At 38.2% G+C, this 17,626-nt stretch overlaps 1 protein-coding gene across 4 annotated transcripts in view; it reads right to left on the bottom strand.

The window, feature by feature from the left end:
- Positions 1-17,626, bottom strand: part of KANK1 (KN motif and ankyrin repeat domains 1) — a 205,286-nt gene that overhangs the window by 144,909 nt on the left and 42,751 nt on the right. Inside the window, exon 1 of one of the 4 annotated variants that reach the window (XM_079112020.1) lies at positions 14,817-14,835. The exons of the other annotated variants lie outside the window; for them this stretch is intronic. The gene's annotated coding sequence lies outside the window, so the exon portion shown is untranslated. Of the gene's footprint in view, positions 1-14,816; positions 14,836-17,626 lie in introns of those variants that run through there. 4 annotated transcript variants of the gene reach the window in all.

Genomic DNA, 17,626 nt, shown 5'->3' with positions numbered 1-17,626 from the left:
GCCACCTCCTGCCCAATCACGACATTCCCGAGCTGTTCTGAACTTACACCCAGAAGCAAACTGGGAGGAACAGAGCTTGGTACAATCTGGACTTGATTTATAAAAAAGCTAAACAACAAAACCCTAAGTCCTTACCAAACACCTCAACATTTTTCTATAAACCCAAATTTTTATTTCTGAATCATCTATCTGCCTTTAAGCAAAATGAGTTGCCTTTAATTTTTCTGATAAATTAAGGGATACATGTCACTCTGGGTTTTAAGTTTTTCTGTGTGGACTCCATACTCTAATTGCATTTCTGCATTCATTCAAAAAAGTTGAATTAAGTCTCTAAATGTAAATTTATATGAGATTATACACCTGAGAAAATATCATGGTCATTATTTTTTAAAAAATTTATTTCTCCTTCTGCAATACTAGAAATGAAACACAGGGCCTTGTGCATGCCAGGGAAGCATTCTATCATTGAGTCATGTTTTCAGACCAAAAGTGCTCACTTTCAAAAAATATTTATTTAAAAGTGAAGGATGAGCTGGGCACAGTGGTGCACATCTGTAATCCCAAAGCCTGGGGAGGCTGAGGCAGGAGGATCTAGTTCAAAGTCAGCCTCAGCAACTTAGCTAGGTACAAAGCAACTCATTGAGACCCTGTCTCTAGATAACATAAAAAAAAGGGCTGGAGATGTGGTTTAGTTGTAAAGCATCCCTGGGTTCAAACCCTGGTACCCTCTTCCCCCCCCCCCCCAAAAAAAAAAAAAAAAAAAAAAGATTCAAGCATGGCTACTTCCTTGCCTATTATAAAAGAAAAAGATTAATCTGCCTTGTTCAGTAACATGTGATCTCCTTCACTAAATCTTAACCAACAATATGTTCCTGGCTAAGACAGTTTATTTTATTCTATTTTTCCAGTGTAGGTGTTCAGGATTTCATTTAAGAAGGGCTCCAACATTAGAACAAGTCTATTAACATGTGCTGCCAAAGGAACACCATGTAACTTCTGCACTATCACAGCCGCTAGCAACTATCAACCATCTCTACAGAAGGTTCTTTCTGGCATATACCTAGGTGTATTAAGTATCACCGTTTGCTTTGGAAACAATGCATTTTTTTGTGAGAAGACATATGATACCACCTTGTCACACAAAACAATCCACAGTGGCGCTGGCCCTGGACACTATGCTGGAACCCCCATCACACCCGGGGGCAAGGTCTACAGGCAGACAGGCACTCAAACACTGGTAGTAAAGCTGCAAATGGGTCCCATTTTTCTCTTTTTCCATGATACAAATTTGGCAAAATACATCAAGGGTATTCAGTGTTTCTTTTCTTATTAAAAATGATTGCAAAACTTTTGACCCTTCTTTTTGCCTCTAATAACATACAGTAAGAAAATAATGTTAAAAAAAAGAAACCCCCACAGATTTAAGCAAAAATGTATCCATTGCCCTCCACTGTAGAACACAAACGAAGTTATTAAATTATTAAGCAGACATTAACCACATTTATGAATTCTTACAAAGATCTTAAATGACTTCATTAAACTCATATGAAAAGCAGCATAATTTAGTCACTAATATATCCTAAAACCTTACAAGAAGTACAAATTTTCAAATGCATGGTATATATAACCGTTAATGGAGGCAGGTGGTTTCAAAATGGAAAACAAGACTCCAACGGTGTTTCCATAATAAATAGTATTAAAGCAGAATGCATCCACATTTAATAAACAATATTAAGAAAATTGTTTGTCTTTTATGATGATAAAAAGCCTCTAACAGATTAACTTGCTGGTAAGAGCACCTCAGACAGGATTGAGGTGACAGATTGAGCTCATAAGGGACTTGTGTCCTGATTTCTGTATTACAGTCAGGCTGTACACCCAGCTGGGTCCACTGGCAACAGTGCAGCCAGACAGCAAGACTCTTACCTCAAAACTGTCATGCTAGGGAAAGCGAGTCAAGGCTTCCCATCAGGCATGCTGAGGACACCTCATTTTCATCATAGTAGTGAAAATACAGGTATTGACTTGAAAAGTCAAGCCCAAGTCATATTTACAGAGGTAACTTTTTTTCAAATGTACACATACACAAATATTAAGCCAAGGGAAAAATTCAATAAATTCTGTGAAGTATCAATGATAGACCAGATTTCAAATACCGATTAAACAAAACCCTTATAGAAACAACAAGCATTTGTACAAACCAACCCCAATATGTGTGTGTGTGGGTGGGGTGGCGAACCAAACCACAGTTCTCTTAAATAGTTACTGTTAAAAAAAAAAAAAAAAAAAAGTAAGTCCTTTTGGAAACAACACAAAGCCTTTGGATAAGAAAAAGTGTAGACTGATGAACACAGTCATCCTACACATCAAACTTTATGGGATTTGGTGAAGGTGAGAAGATAAATGCAAGCCTCAAGTAATTAAAGTAAATGAAACATATCCAAATGAGAAATAACCTCAACTTAATTTGTTTGGAAAAAATGACTATAAAATACTTCAGTAACAATGAATACATTAAAGAGAAAAGCAAATAACAAATCCAAGAATATCTTTAAAAATCCAATCAAGAGATGGATCTCTTATCAAGTCCACTTGAGAGAAACATGAATAAAATGAGAAATGACAAAAGTACTGTAACTTACTGAGGAGACACCAGTGAAAGAAGAAAAAACAGACAGGAAGCTCTTTGCAGAAACAGTCAAAACAATGGAGGGGAGGCAGGGAGGTCTTCAAGTCCTGGGTGAGGCAGGTGGAAACAGCAGCGTATCAAGAAGATACCCCACCCTGCAGGCCTCTCAAAGCCCAGAGAGCTTAGATGGCCCTAGAGGAAGGGGACAAGCACCCTCAGAGGCTAGGCATACAGCCACCCACAAGCTGCTGCAGGGGTGCAGATTAGTCCCATTTTAAAAAGAAATCAATTTGGGAAAATGTATCAAGAGTTTTTAAAGTGGTTATAATTTTTAAATGTTACTTCTGACCCTATAATTTTGCATCTAATAAAACAAAGTAAGGTAACAATGTTTAAAAAAAAAAATCCATAGACTTAGGCACAAATACATTCACATCTCTACCATTACTACAGCAAAACTTCTGAAACTTAATATGAAATTATTATGCAGACATTAAACATGTTTATAAAGATTTTTAGATGAGGACATACTTCGTATATAAAGTTGAAAACTGCGTATCAGTTGAAGACTGTTATTAAGCCAAATATATAAATGACTGGAAGGACGAACATCATTGTTTTTGCCCTTGGTCTACAGACAGCCTTGGGAGACTGATTTTTAAACCTCCAAGTCTTAAACGCGGTCAGAGTAAATAAGATAATGCTTGTTGAAATGCTTACTAAACATATTGTGAACAGAAATGTAAACTATTCTCACAAAGGATCACTTTCTACCTCACACTCAACTAGTCTGCAGCTGCAATCAAATTATTTAACTTTTGAGCTTTTTTGTTCCCTCCTACCTAGATCTATAATACTAGAATGACTTATCTCACAAGGCATAAGGGAAAAAAAAGAGTGCAAAGTGCAAACTTCGGTGTGTTTTCTTTCTCTGTGTACCCCCCTACCCCACAAAAGACTACATTTTGTCCATGCTGGACAGTTTTAAATTCAAGACCTGTGCACCACTTTAAGTTATAAAAGGTCTGCAACCTTTGACACTGCAGGAACATACAAAGTCACCATGGATCAAACAAACCACTAAATTGAATTTGCTGGGCCAGTGGTCCTGAGACATTTCTGAACCATGGAGCAATTTGAGATTTTGATTTTATACACACGCACATGCGCGCGCGCGCACACACACACCCCAATGAAACGACTCCCTGGGAAAGCATACATAAATACAATTCTGGGTTCAATTTCACTGATGCTTTTCACCAAAAGCCCAAGAGTAAGAAAACTACCATTTCTCCTTTAAAAATAGAGACACATACACATGTGATTCTGAACTAAAACAATTTTGTTCCAAAAAATGCAAGATATGAGATTTATTCATAGGCTTACTTTTCAGTAATATCATCTTACTAGTGGCAGTGAGAGAAGTCTCACCAGAAATAAAGCAGCACAATTATTCTCAAGCACAATACATAGAACTGATACAGAGTAGCACTCCAGTTACACAATGGCTATTCAGAGATTTCAGTTAATGGAATAGTCACAGTTTGAGACTAAATACAAAGGACAAAGAACAGAAATACAGACAAAGTTGCCATATTAGACTTGTTTCTTTTTGGTGGTGCTGGGAATCAAACCCAGGGCCTAATGCTTGTGCTCTACCACAGAGCTATATCCCTAGCCCAAAGTTGCCCTATTAGGGACAAGGAAATCAATTAGCTCCTAGGCAAAAGAGACTTTGTGAGAGTGATATATAAGATAAACAAAATTTTCTATTAGTAGTAAATAAAAAAAAATCTGACACAATATTTCATCTACTTCTCTCAATGCTCTTACACCACAGAGCTACAAAAAAGACAGGCTTGGTTCCACCTCTTAACAAAAAAGCACTTGATATAAGATTAGAAATCTGAAAAATCACAATCTATATATCTGTGATTCGAGAATCTCCATGGATCTCAGTTCTCCTGTTTCTGAGACATGAACAGCAGTACTTGTTTCATTAAAATAACAAGTGTGTGTTCTCAAAGGGGGAAATGCTTTTTCATTTTGTTTTTAATCATTTCATGCCACTTCAGGCTATATTCCACAACTATTTTCTTGCATTCATTTAACAAACATTTAGTGAATTACAATTATGAGTCAAACATTAAGATGACAACATCAGAACCAACTTCTTTGAAAAAACTAATTCCTTCCTGCATTAAAGAGTTAAGACCAAAAGTTCCATTAGCGGAGAGTGACAGCATTTGTATAGCAATTGCTAATATTAATTAGTAGCATATCTATATGATCCCCATTTTGTATGTATATAGATAGGAAAAATCTTGAATTATTGACATAGAAAAGCATGTTCTCCTTTTGTCTATCCAAAAGTTCCAATTCTGCTCCCTTGAAGCTGAGAATTACGTTTCTCTCTTTTCAATAGCCTTTCAACTATTCCTGGTAAGGCATGGTTTCTAGTCCATTTACTTCCCTGGTTTGCCCTCTTAAAATGGACAGCTTGTTTGAAAACAAGCCCTTGGAGGCAGCCAAACCGAAGCAGAAAACAACAGGATGATTATCTCCTCAGTTCTCAGCACTGGGCCACTGGTGCTTCTGAAGTCGGCCAAGATGTCAAATGGTTGGCTAACACCTTAAATCTTTTGAACAAGAGCTGCTATTGATCAGTTCTCCCCATTCTATAAACACCCAACTTTCCCCCACCCCAATCTAGGAAGTTGCATTCAGTAGAGCTTAATTGTATTTTTTTTTCCTTCCCATGAATTGCCTCCAGTTTTTAAAGTCTTTTTCTCTTCTGATTTCTGACATCCAATTGGTGAGCCTCCCTCCCAAAACTGGGACAGGTACAAATTTGACCCACCTTTCTTTTTCAAAGGCCACTTGTCTGAAACCAAGACACCGTGTCATTTGGTAGAAGCTATTTATTTGATGACAATTTAAAGTATTTTAATAATGCATGGATGTTAAAAATAGAAAGCGGATCCACTTGATGTGAAAACCTAAGACTGCAAAGACCTTTACTCCCACCTACACTTCCAAAGTCAACTATATCCTGCCTACAGTCCACCTTTGCACCTTACCCCTTCTACACCCTGCAAAAACAGCATTACCCTTCCTCTTCCTTGAGGGTACCTTCATGGAGAAGCACGGGAGTGGCACTGGCAAAGCAGTGACTGGCGCCACGCCATGGGCTTCATCAGCCAGCAGTAAACTATGTATCTCCGTATGTTTTTTTAACTTATCCATTAAAAAAAAAAAAAAAAAAAAAAACCTAACAAACTTGGTTTCTAGTTTTCTTCTGATATTTGCCAACAATAGCATTACCCAAACTCTCTCTTCAATAAGCACCTGATTTAAAAAGGAAATGAGCCAAGTTTCAGAAAAGCTTGTTCTTAGGGAACAGAAGCCAATTTAATCATGCCTCTTAACACAGTCACCACAAACCATCCCTTCTTCCTTCCACTCATTTTGTTCCAGGACTGTTTCAACCTACCCTCTGGGAGGCACTGAAGGGGCTGGGAATCTAGCCCAGGTGGAGCACTTGCCTAGAAGCCTAGGTCCATAAGAGAGATGAGCAAGACAGAAGCAATTCTAGGGACAGAAAGAGGACACACACGCAAGTACTACAAGATAAAAACGCCTTAAGAAAGTTCCAGACACATGGAAGCCCTGGCCCGCTAGAAGGTATGTGCTTTCTGGCTAGGTCACAGTATGTGTGAAGAGGATCACAAAGATCAGACTGGGGTTTACTGTAGAGAGTCACACTGTGTTTAATGTGAAATGACTGATCTTGCCAGGAAATCACCTTAAAGCTTTCTGGGTCATAATTAGGAAAACACATCATTTTCTATTTCAGAAAATGTAAATGTATTTAAGTTCTGAAAAACACCTGCTTGACCTTTGTCTTTTTTGGTCTTTCTCCTCCTCCAAGATTGCCAACAGAAAGTCAACAAATTAGAAAACAACCTTGTATTTTTAACAGTCTGCAAAATATTTTCAAACAGTTCACCTCTGCAAGAATTAAGTGTCCTAAGATATGAGGAAACTGGGCATGACTACTTAAAACTCAGTTTAAGTACCTCTGTGTTCTGTCACCTAGGCATTTACCACTTTCATCTACATTTGGTTTGATCTTTCCAGTTAAGGATCATTATCCTTGAGTTTTCTAAGTTTAGGGGAAAAATAAAATCATACAAGTGAAAGCTGGTGTTGACTATGTAATTTCTGGGTGTGCATACACATACACACAGAAAAAGAATCACCACTGCAAACACATTTGGAAGAAATCCTAAACGGCTATTACTGTTGGTTTTTACAGTTTAGAATCAATCTGTGAGACCATAAGAACAGACAGACAATTTGTAAAAAGGTGACAAATCTTTAAGGAAAACATTCAATGTTTATCAATAAGCCCCCCAAATAGGCTGGTTAAAAATACTAGTATTTGGTGTCAGAAAATTAGAGGCAGGACTACAAAAAATTAATCAGCTGCCATTTTTAATTATCATAGACCTGAATGACATTTAAAAAACCACAGTGTCTTGTGCTCAGTTGGACGCTGAAATTAAAATGTGTTAGGTGCAATATAGCATCACTTCGACACATTTTGTCTTCTTAAAAAAAAAAATAGGACATTGTGAAGAAGAATACTGAAGAGTACAGTAAGAATACCAGAGGCTAGTTGGTTAACCTCCCTTTCTTCTGCCAGTGAATATTTTATTCTATTTGTGACAAATAAATGTTAATGATGAAAAAAAAAAAAAACTAGTATTTGTCAATTAAAAAAATACGTAAGTGGAAGAATACAGATCCTTATTATAGATTCCGTATTCGCAAATTCAACTACAAAATCGACATAACCGATACAAATTCAACTACAAAATCAATAGCTCACAGAGCATGCAAACATTGGGGTCATTCCACATACATTCTCAGCTGAGGTCAAAGAAGATCATGTTCTATTTATTTTGTTTCAGTTCTTACTGTAAACAAATGTCCTTTTTCAATGCCACTGTTTTTTGCACTTCTGTGCCTTCTGTTGATGTTTAAAACAGCCTGCAAGCACCTGACTGAAGTGCTGTCTTAATCCTAAATGCTAGAAGTCTTAATGACAAAATATGTGAGTTAGATAAAAGCTTCTTTCAGGCCTGAGTTACAGGGCTGTTGTCCATGAATTCAACATTAAGGAATCAACAAAATATATTAAACAAGGTGCCTTTAAGCAAACATACATAAAACAAGGTCATGCATTGATCAGCTGACAAAAATATTGTGCCCAGAGGTTCCCAGGAATCTGACCCTGTATTGTTCCCCAGGAGCAGTGGTTCAGTGTTCACTCATTCGACCTTCAGAACATAATCACCATGAAAAATGAGAACTGACTAACAATGATGTTGGGGTGGGATTCCTCTTGATTCTTCATTTCCTACACTGAGAAGTTTCCTATTAATATTATAGAACAGTTCCAAATCCTAGGTCTCTCCTCCTTTGCTATTCTTCTCTTTAAGGCTTCTGTAAAAATTCTTCTTTAGCCTTTTCCAACGTGTTGGCCCCAGCCTAGACTTGGCATTCTTTACCTTCTCTCAGCATCTGACTAACCCTGTTTATTTCCAGGTTCACTTGACATGCTAATCATCCTTGTACAGGTCCAGTAATTAAACTGTTTTCCCCGAGTTCTGGGGTGACCTGGGCCACTTCTGGGTCCGCTTTCCTGTTCTTTATCTAAGGATTACATTATCTTTGTGAGTAGTGTTCTACAGTTATGTCTTTGGCCAAGGGCTTATATTTACATTTTTGGCTAAATTTTTTTAAAAAATCATTTTTCTTTTTTTTTTTTTTTTTTTTTTTTTTGTACTGGGGGTGGAACCCAGAGGCCCTATACCACTCAGCTAAATCTCCAGTCCTTTTTATTTGTCAGACAGAATGTCACTAAGTTGCTGAGGCTATCCTCGAACTTGCAATCTTCCTGCCTAGACTTCCCCAGCCATTGGGATTACAGGCATGAGCCATCACACACAGCTTAAAACTTTTTTTTTTTTTTTAATAGCCACCTACCAAAGATCCCCTGTCTTACACTCTGGGATATAACATTCCCCCTGCCGTCATTCAAGGAGCCTTTGAAAACACCTGCTAGGATACTGAAACTCTGTATGCAGTTTTGTTCTAATGTTTAAGTCTTTTATTACAGAAAACTTCAAATACATTCAAGAGTGAAGAGAATATAAGATGAATTGTACCCATTGTACCATGGGTACAATTGTACCATTGTACCCATGAGTGAGTTGCAATGATCATCAATATTTTGCTAATATTTTTAGATATTCCTTCTTGTTCTGTTTCTGCTAGACATCTTAAAGAAAAACCACAATGGGTCTTCTAACCTCTAAAAACCCCTGTGTACATTTATTACTGATAAAGAAATCTGTTATTAACAATGCCACCATCAAGCCTAATAAATGTTATAATTTCTTATCCTCAAGAACTCAGTTCATATTCAAATTTTTTGTCATCTCAGAAATGTACAGTTGATTTGTTCAAGTAAGGTTCCAAACAAGGTCACCACATAACATCTCCTTAGTTGACACCCTATTTTAGGCTCATGTAGAGGGATGAGCTTGTAAGGAGTTTGAAACAAGGAAGCAACTCAACTAAAAGAATTAAATAGGAGAACTGGCCCAGAAAAGTGGAAAAACAAAGAAAACTAAAACCTTTCAGGAACATCAAGAAGCAGGGTGAGAGCCAGGAAGTACCAGAGAAGCTAGGAACTTAATTTAAGTAAGGAAAGTAACTGGAAAAATGATCATCTTAATGGCACAAAGACTTAAGCTAGGGGAAAAAAAAAAAAAAAAAAAAAAATTCCCTGCTGATCAATGGATTACTGAAAAACAGGTATTAGAAAGGAAAACCTTACAGTCATTGTATCTTATTTCCTTTCCTAATCTTTAGTTTCACAGGCACCTTTGTATATCTTGATACTTTAATAATTATACTACAAGTTTAAAGTGACCATAATTACAAGTCTTTTATTTCAAAGAGGCCAAAATAAAATAAACCTGAAAACCATAGTAGGTACATGCCAGGGGGAATAGCTGATTCTTACCCATCTGTTTGTTGGACTTCTCTTACAAAAAGAAAATAAACATGGCCTGCAACTTGTCAGGTTGGTAGCTACCAGTTCGATTACTAAACCAGGCACCAACATGTGATGGTTAATATGGTTAGCCCTACTTCACAGATGTGGAAACTCAGTCTTCAGGAACAGGGTACTTGGTGCTGTTGGGGCCTATCTAATACCTAGTATCACTGGGACTACAAACTGGCCTGCCAACTCAAAACAGACTCAACCCACACCCAGAGGACAGTACTACGAACACATCAGGATTCTCGAATGTTTCTCTGGGAATCATGAAACTCACTAAACTCCTTTCCACCTCAGACACACAAAGAGGAAAAAATATTTTTAATGAATAATACATGCTCATTAATTTTTTAAAAATTAAGTTAAATAATAAATTCAAGTATTTATTTTTGTGATCAGGACCATGCCCTTGCACACGCTAGATGAGCATGCACTCTACGTCTTCGACCGTTTTCTTATTATCACACTTGGCTCCAGAATTTCCCTTCCTCAATAATTAAAAATACTCTCATGTTCAGTTAAATTTCTTTGCACATCTCCCCAAACTAAGCCAAAATAGAATCTAAAGAACAGTTGCAACTTAGCACCCCCACTTTGCAGTAATACTTTAGAGTAGTATGAGTAAAAAAGAGTTGTCTTAAGTATAGCTCTGAAAAAACTAAATGATTACTTTAAATAGGACCAGGGATGTTTTTCTACGCAAAGTTAATGATGTTATTGTAACATCAGAAAGGTTGAAGGTTGCTTTGTTTTACTTCTACTTAGAAGAGTCTGTCAGCATCTTTACCACCACCACAGGTTAATTTCAGCATTTCAAAGGAATTTTTTCTTAATTGTATTTTGAGAAACATTTTTAAAAACACATACACTGAGAACCCACAGATCTTGTCAAATCCAGTATTTCATATTCCAGGACAAGTCTGGACACATCAACTCTGAAAGAATTCCTAAGGCTTACTAAACCAGCCTCTGATTTAATTTCCTGCCAACCAGGAATCTTACACATGTAGTTATTGCAGTTAATTCTCAGTCACTGCAAGGAGGGAGGGAGAAACTTAGCCAAGCTTTTGGCACTGCAACATTCCAGAGGAAGGACAATTCTGATAATGTACAAATGAATCAATATCTTACTTAATATCTGAATCCAGATTAATGTTTACTCATTTGACTCATTTGATTTAGCAGTGTGGGCGACTATACCATATACCTAGCAGAGTTAACTGTGTGCATTATGCACATCTACATCAGGTGCTATTGTGTATATGGTGACGAAGGGAGGGGGGACAGGCGTCTCCTCAGTCCACTCAAAAGTGCAGATGGCTCCACGGAGTCCTATCACCCTGCATCTTGTTGAGTACCAGATCTCATTCTGCTTTGGGTTATGGATGTGATCTGAGACTAGGAAATGGCTTTCTCAGGGACTAGCTACTAGCTCCCCTAATTTCATTAGCAATTAATACTGTCTAGTGGCTGTATAGATTATTACCTACTGGGAGTTCTCAAAGTATGATCCCCAGATCAGCAGCATTACCTAATGTGAGAGTTAACTTTATGTACCAACTTGACTAAGCTAAGGGATGCTTAACTTACTAGCACTAAAACACTTCGGTTGTGTTTCTGGAAAAGAATAGCATATATTAGTAGACTTCATAAACAAGACTGACCTAGCCAAAGAAGGCAGGCATCATCCAATTCATTGAGGGCCTGAATGTACCATCCAGACTAAAGAAAGGGAATCACTATCTCAGCTTGGAGCTTCTCTCATCACCTGCCCTCACACGTCAACTCTCACAGTTCTCGTATCTTTGGGCTCAGAATAGGTCTTACACCAGCAACTACCTGCTTCTTATTCCTCAGACATAGGCTGGCTTACACCAACGGCTCTCCTGGTTTTCTAGCCTTTACGTGGCAGATTTTAGGACTTCTTGGGGCCTCCATAATTACATGGACCAAATTCTTATAATGAAATTATAGATTGTTTCTGTGGAAAACCCTAATATACACTGTCAGAAATGTAAATTCTCAGGCCAGTCCCAGACTCCCTGAGTCAGAAAGCCTACAGTTGGGGTTAAGCAATCTGATTTACTGTAGTCCTCCAGGGGATGCCGATATAAAGTTTGAGAATCACTGCTATAAATAATATAAAATCATCATTCAAATTGCCATTGTATTTGGATTTCATTTCCATTTAACCTATTAGGTGTAATTCATTCATTTTCTAATATTCCTTAAAAAGTAAACTTAGGCCAGGCACAGTGGTGCATGCCTATAATCCCAGCAGCTCAGGAGGCTGAGGCAGGAGGATAGCAAGTTCAAAGCCAGCCTCAGCATCTTAGTGAGGCCCTCAGCGACTCAGTGAAACCCTGTCACTAAATATAAAAAAGGGCTGGGGATGTGGCTCAGTGGTTAAGCACCTTCAGGTTCAATCCCTGGTACCAAAATTAAATAAAAATTAAAAAAAAAAAAAAAAAAAAAAGTAAACTCAGAGGGAGGCTTTGAGTGGAAAAAGCTGAGTGGAAAGGAGTAACTAATTTAAAATTTAGCAGCTAGCTTCCATTTTTCCTCCATTTGGTCTCTGGAACAAAATCCTCAACAGTTTGTAAGGCAACACTTATTTGCATCGTTCACTTTTACTTGATCCCCCATGTTACACAGATTCTCGAGAGTTTGAGGTGACTCCCAACTAATTGCCTAAAATGAACTCATCCTTGAAACTAGAATTACAGGGTGCTGAAGAGCACATACCCTGGGGAGGGCCTGAGTGGAAACCTCAACTTCGCCACTTCCCACATGGGAGCTCCTTGGAAAATGCAGCCCCTTTAAGGTTCAAATGCAAAATGAAAAGCATACAACCCTATCACAGGGAATTTATGTGAATCAAAGATGTGTAAAGCCTATTGTTTGTATTCCTCAGTGCATATGTCATTCTATCATTATCAGCTAATGGAACTACTGAATTTTAAATACTTCCCGCTACATCAAGTTCCTAGAAGGTAGAAATTATAAACATCTATATTGTTTTCTATAGAGAGCCCCTGTGTGCTGGGAGTGTAGCTCAGTAGCACAACACTTGCCTAGCAGGCCAGAGGCCTTGGGTTCCATCCCTAGCACTGAAAATAGAATTAAAAACCTGCTAAGTGATTTTTTCCTCTTTAAATGATGGTGACCAAGCTTTAACTTGTACATTTCCAACGAAGGATTTAATGGTATAAATTCTTTTATACCATTCTGCAAATAAGAGCAGTGTACATATCTAATCACAAAGACCCAAATCAAGTGAAAGCATTTCATATTTTCTTTAAAGATCCCTAAAATGTCATTGGGGGGAGGGAGCGCAAGGCAGAGCACAGACTTTAACAGATTAGTCAAGAATGCGACAATAAAGAATTAAAGAGATTACATTTTGGCAAGACTAAAGCTGAAGGTAGGCAAAATCCCAAGTTTCTTCTGGTTCATTCAAATGAGTACTTCCTTTGTTCAGCTGATAATATTAAAACATTTTATATAAAAGGTCAAAAAGGCATGTGGAAAGAAATGAGTCATTTAAGGATATTTTAAATGTTATTGGGTAACATTACCAAATACTGTTTTATTAATGCTGAGAGATGAAGGGTATGCACAGATCTGGGTTTGAGTCCTGGCCTGGCCATTCACTAGCTAACTGACCTTAGGCAAGTCCCTGAGTGTCCCAATTAATTTTCCTGTTCTACTTAGGCTCTTCTCCTGTTCATTCTCCCATAGCAATCATACAATCCCAATTTGTTCCCTAAGTAGGCCAAAGCCCCTTCCTATACCTCAGGGACTTTGCATATGCTATTCTCACTGTTACCCTTCCGAGCATCTGTTCCCAGTCGACTATTAGTCTTTCAGGTCTAAAGTTACTTCTCAGGAATGCCTTCTTTGCCTAAGCTAGATTATATCCCCCTTATTTTTATAGATTTAGTCATCATTATAATAGTATTGCTCATTTGTAACTTTCTGTGTAATGATCAATCTGCTCTACTAGACTGAAAGCTACCTAGGGGCAGATACCAGGTGTTTTCTTCTATGCTTCTAGGACAAAGCAAAAGGTCTGGAGCACAGAAGAGGATATAATTATAAATGGTCCTCTGGGCATAGTCTCAGCAAGCCAGAATGGCCTTCTAACTATGCAGAGATAAGAGATAAGCAAACTTTTCAATCAGGTGGATTTTCACACATTCCATATGGTTAGATGAGAGCCCAAGCTCTTTCAACATATTTCTGGTTTCCAAAAGAAAAAAATCTCTGCTTCCCAGCTGCCACAAGGTTAGCAGATTTCCTCCACCACATCCTACTATCATGACGTTCTGCTTCACCTCTGGCCCAGCGCAGTGGAGTGGCTGACCACAGACTGAACCTGTGAAACCTGCAGGGATCCAATCCAGGGCTCCATGCAAGCTAGGCAAGTGATCTACCACCGAGTTACACTGGCCCAGCTTTGTATTTGTGAGATTCATCTTCCTCATAGCATGTTATCAGTATATTTCCTTTGTGGCTGAATAATATTTCATTTATGGATATATATCATTTTGCTCATTCTTCCACTGACAGACACTTGGGTTGTTCCCACTTTTTGACTTTATTTTACCTTGCAAAAAAATTTCATCCTATTTTCCCAGAAACTCAATAATTTATAATGTATAAAAAATTGTCATTATTAGAAATAAGGAGAGAACATTAAGCCATACGTGGAACTAAAAACTGACTAAATTATATAGCTGGATCATCAGAATTATTTTAAGACAAAAAACCAAAAACTGATACAGCAATCATTAGATAAGCTTAAACCATATGATACATACACACACATACAGCTTCTGAGGAGGTCAACAATTTGGTGAGTCATCTAGAAAGTGCTACCAGGAATTGAGGAGAATGCCATCCCTGAGGTGTAAAATAATAAACTTTGTTCACTTAAAGGAGCCAGCAGCGGTGGGTGGTGCTGGCTCTGGAGGGCATCTGCAACCACTGATCTACTCAGCTGCATTGCAGAGCTTATGTCTGTCAACGTCTTCTAGTGAGCCTCACCTTGGGAACTACTGATGCCTCTGGGCCTGAAGTGCTGCAGCAACTGCGTCAGGCAGAGTCTCTGCCAAGCAGCTTCTTCAGCACTGACAGAATGGAGAAACATGGAGGGCTCTGTGCCTCGATGAGAACATCACAAATCCTCTGAAACACCTGGCCTATGGATTATGCAGAAGGAAGGAGTGAGACCGGACGAAGAGCACAATAAGCCAAAGGAAGTTAAAGCAGCAGAACTTCATACTGTTCATATGACCTTGCTTGTAACTACAAAATGCTGAGACTTAGGTAATTGTAAGATCACACCATTTTGTGAATGTATATAAATACTATCATGATGAATTTTAAATTCATTTAAAAGCAAAAAAAAAAAAAGAAAAATCTTAACTGAACCCTCTGAATTTAAGTGAACAACTAATTTCATTAAAACTCTGGGAATCATGCCTATAAAACCCAATAACCTAGTATATGGAATCTGATGTTAAGTATCATGGATGATAACTATCTCCCATCTAGACAATCTAGGTTAAAAAAAAAAAAAAAGAATTTTTTTGTTTTGTTCTTGTTCTCATTCTTCTTCACTTATTTTTCTGTTCACTGTAACTGGGGAAGTCCCTGGGGCCAGGAGGGGGACTGCCTGAGATTCTTACCACAATGTTGGTGACACAGAGTTGCCATCCTCCTCCCTGTCCTGTTCTTAATTCTCAATTTTCTTCCCTGGCCTCTCAACTCTTCTCCAGTTTTCCCTTAGTCTCTTCCACTTCCCTTAAGAAGTGAGGTGCAGCTGGGTGAGGTGGTCCGCAGTTGTAGCTCAGGAGGCTAAGGCAAGAGGATAGTGGGAGTTCAAGCCAGCCTCAGCAATTTAGCAACCCAAAGCAACTCAGCAAGACCCTGTCTCTAAGTAAAATATAAAAAAGGACTGAGATGTGGCTCAGTGGTTAAGTATCTCTGGGTTCAATCCCTGGTACCAAAAAAAAACAAAAAGAAAGGAAGTGAGGCACAATGTCACTCACTGCAGAAAGGACAGGATTTAAAGATGGGCTCCTGGACCTACACTATCTTGGAAAAAATGCTAAAACTAGGAAATTAATCCAGAGTCTAGGAAAAGGAAAGGGGTAAATTAAGTTTAAAAGAGTTTGGGGAAAGAGTTAAAAAAAAAAAAAAAAAAAAAAGGATATAATGGAATACGTAGAGAAGAGAGATGTGTCTCTTATTAATAATTAACCCCCTCCCTCCCACAACCCAACAGAGCTAGAGTCCAGGGTTTGTATGTCTCCTCATGTGGGGAGAAAGGAGTGGCTAGTTCTATGGTAAGTAATGCATGGTTTCTTTTTTGTAATGAGTAACAGCTTTTACAAAACCCAGTTAGAAAAAATTAAACATTTTTAGAATTACCAATATCCAAAAACAGTACTAAAAATTACAATCTGGAGGAACCTGCCACAGATTAAGTCTACTTAATCTACAGGGAGAGAGGTGTGTGTTTGTGTGTTTTTTCAGACAGGTATTCATGATTCTGAATATCCTGCATCCAATCAAGTGGTATTGAGACTGCTGACATTCCATGCATGAAAAGTCTCAGTTATGTGGAGATAAAAAAGATTGAAATTCATGCAGGATATTTTCTCTAAAGTTCAATCTACTGTGCATATTTTCCTGGGGAACATTCTGACCCAGCCAGTTTGTGTATGCAGTCCCCTAGCCCCAGATAAGGATCATATCACCCTCTGGAAGCTGTAAGGAGATGAAAACATTCCCTAGAAGAACTGCACTTGCTTCCTCCAAGGAGACAATAGCCAGCCACCTGTGCAGGGATTTATTCCCAGCTTCCCAGTTCCTGTGTCATGGAGTCACTACCCCAGAGGACAAGGAGAAGAAAGAACAAAGGAACCAGGTGGCTGAGGGAGAGGGAGGATGGAGTGACTTCTGTCCACCCCCACAATGCAGCCTAAGCTTAAAGCCAGGTTGCTCTCACCTCAAGCTGTGTGTTGAGACAGCTGTTACAGCTGGAAGAGGAAAAGGAAGGAAAAAACAATCCTTTCTCAGGATACCAGGTCTTCTATTCTGAAGGGACCAGAATTGCTCAACATTAAAAGGTGCTATCTTAAAATGCTGTGGACTTTCCTCCATCAGTTTAGTTTGACCCTCCCATGAACAACTCCTTGACAATTCTTTTTGCAAGTAAGCCAAAGAAATCTAAAATGAACCAAGTCATCCAGGAGGAGGAGGCTCCATCACAGCTTACAAAGTGCGCTTTGCCCAATGGGCGCTTGCTGTCTGGTATGGGTGCGGGTGTCTCAACAAGGCCCCTACAGTAAGTGGTCCTACCCACTACAGAAAGCCCAGGAGAGATTCTGCAGAAGGGCCTGACATGGTACTCTGCACTCAGCAGAGAAAGTTTTCAACAAGAAACCCAGAACCATCAAAGGAGACAGGAAGAAATAAAATTAGATAAAATTCACATATGCTCCCTTTCCCTCTATTTGTGGAAAAAAAGAAGAAAAACTATTCTTTGGAATTATTGATGGAACTAAAATGAAAATATTAACTTTACAATATTTCATCTATAAAATGATCAACACAATTCAACTAGATTATAAAATTTCTACCATTACATATTTGTACTCAATGTCCTCTATTTTTATTGCATAAATATAAGGTCATTAAAAAACTTAAAGATTCTGATCATAAAAATAATTAACACAATTCCCAGAGAAACACTATTATTTCAGTATGTCCCTTCATTTTTTTCTATGCAAATATATCCATAAAAATTTACAGTGGGTTTGTGGGGGAGGTTGATTATAGAAATGTAT

Source organism: Sciurus vulgaris, assembly GCF_902686455.1.
Source record: "Sciurus vulgaris genome assembly, chromosome: 15".
Taxonomy (NCBI): Eukaryota; Metazoa; Chordata; class Mammalia; order Rodentia; family Sciuridae; genus Sciurus; species Sciurus vulgaris.
This window is presented reverse-complemented; position numbering and strand designations above follow the sequence as displayed.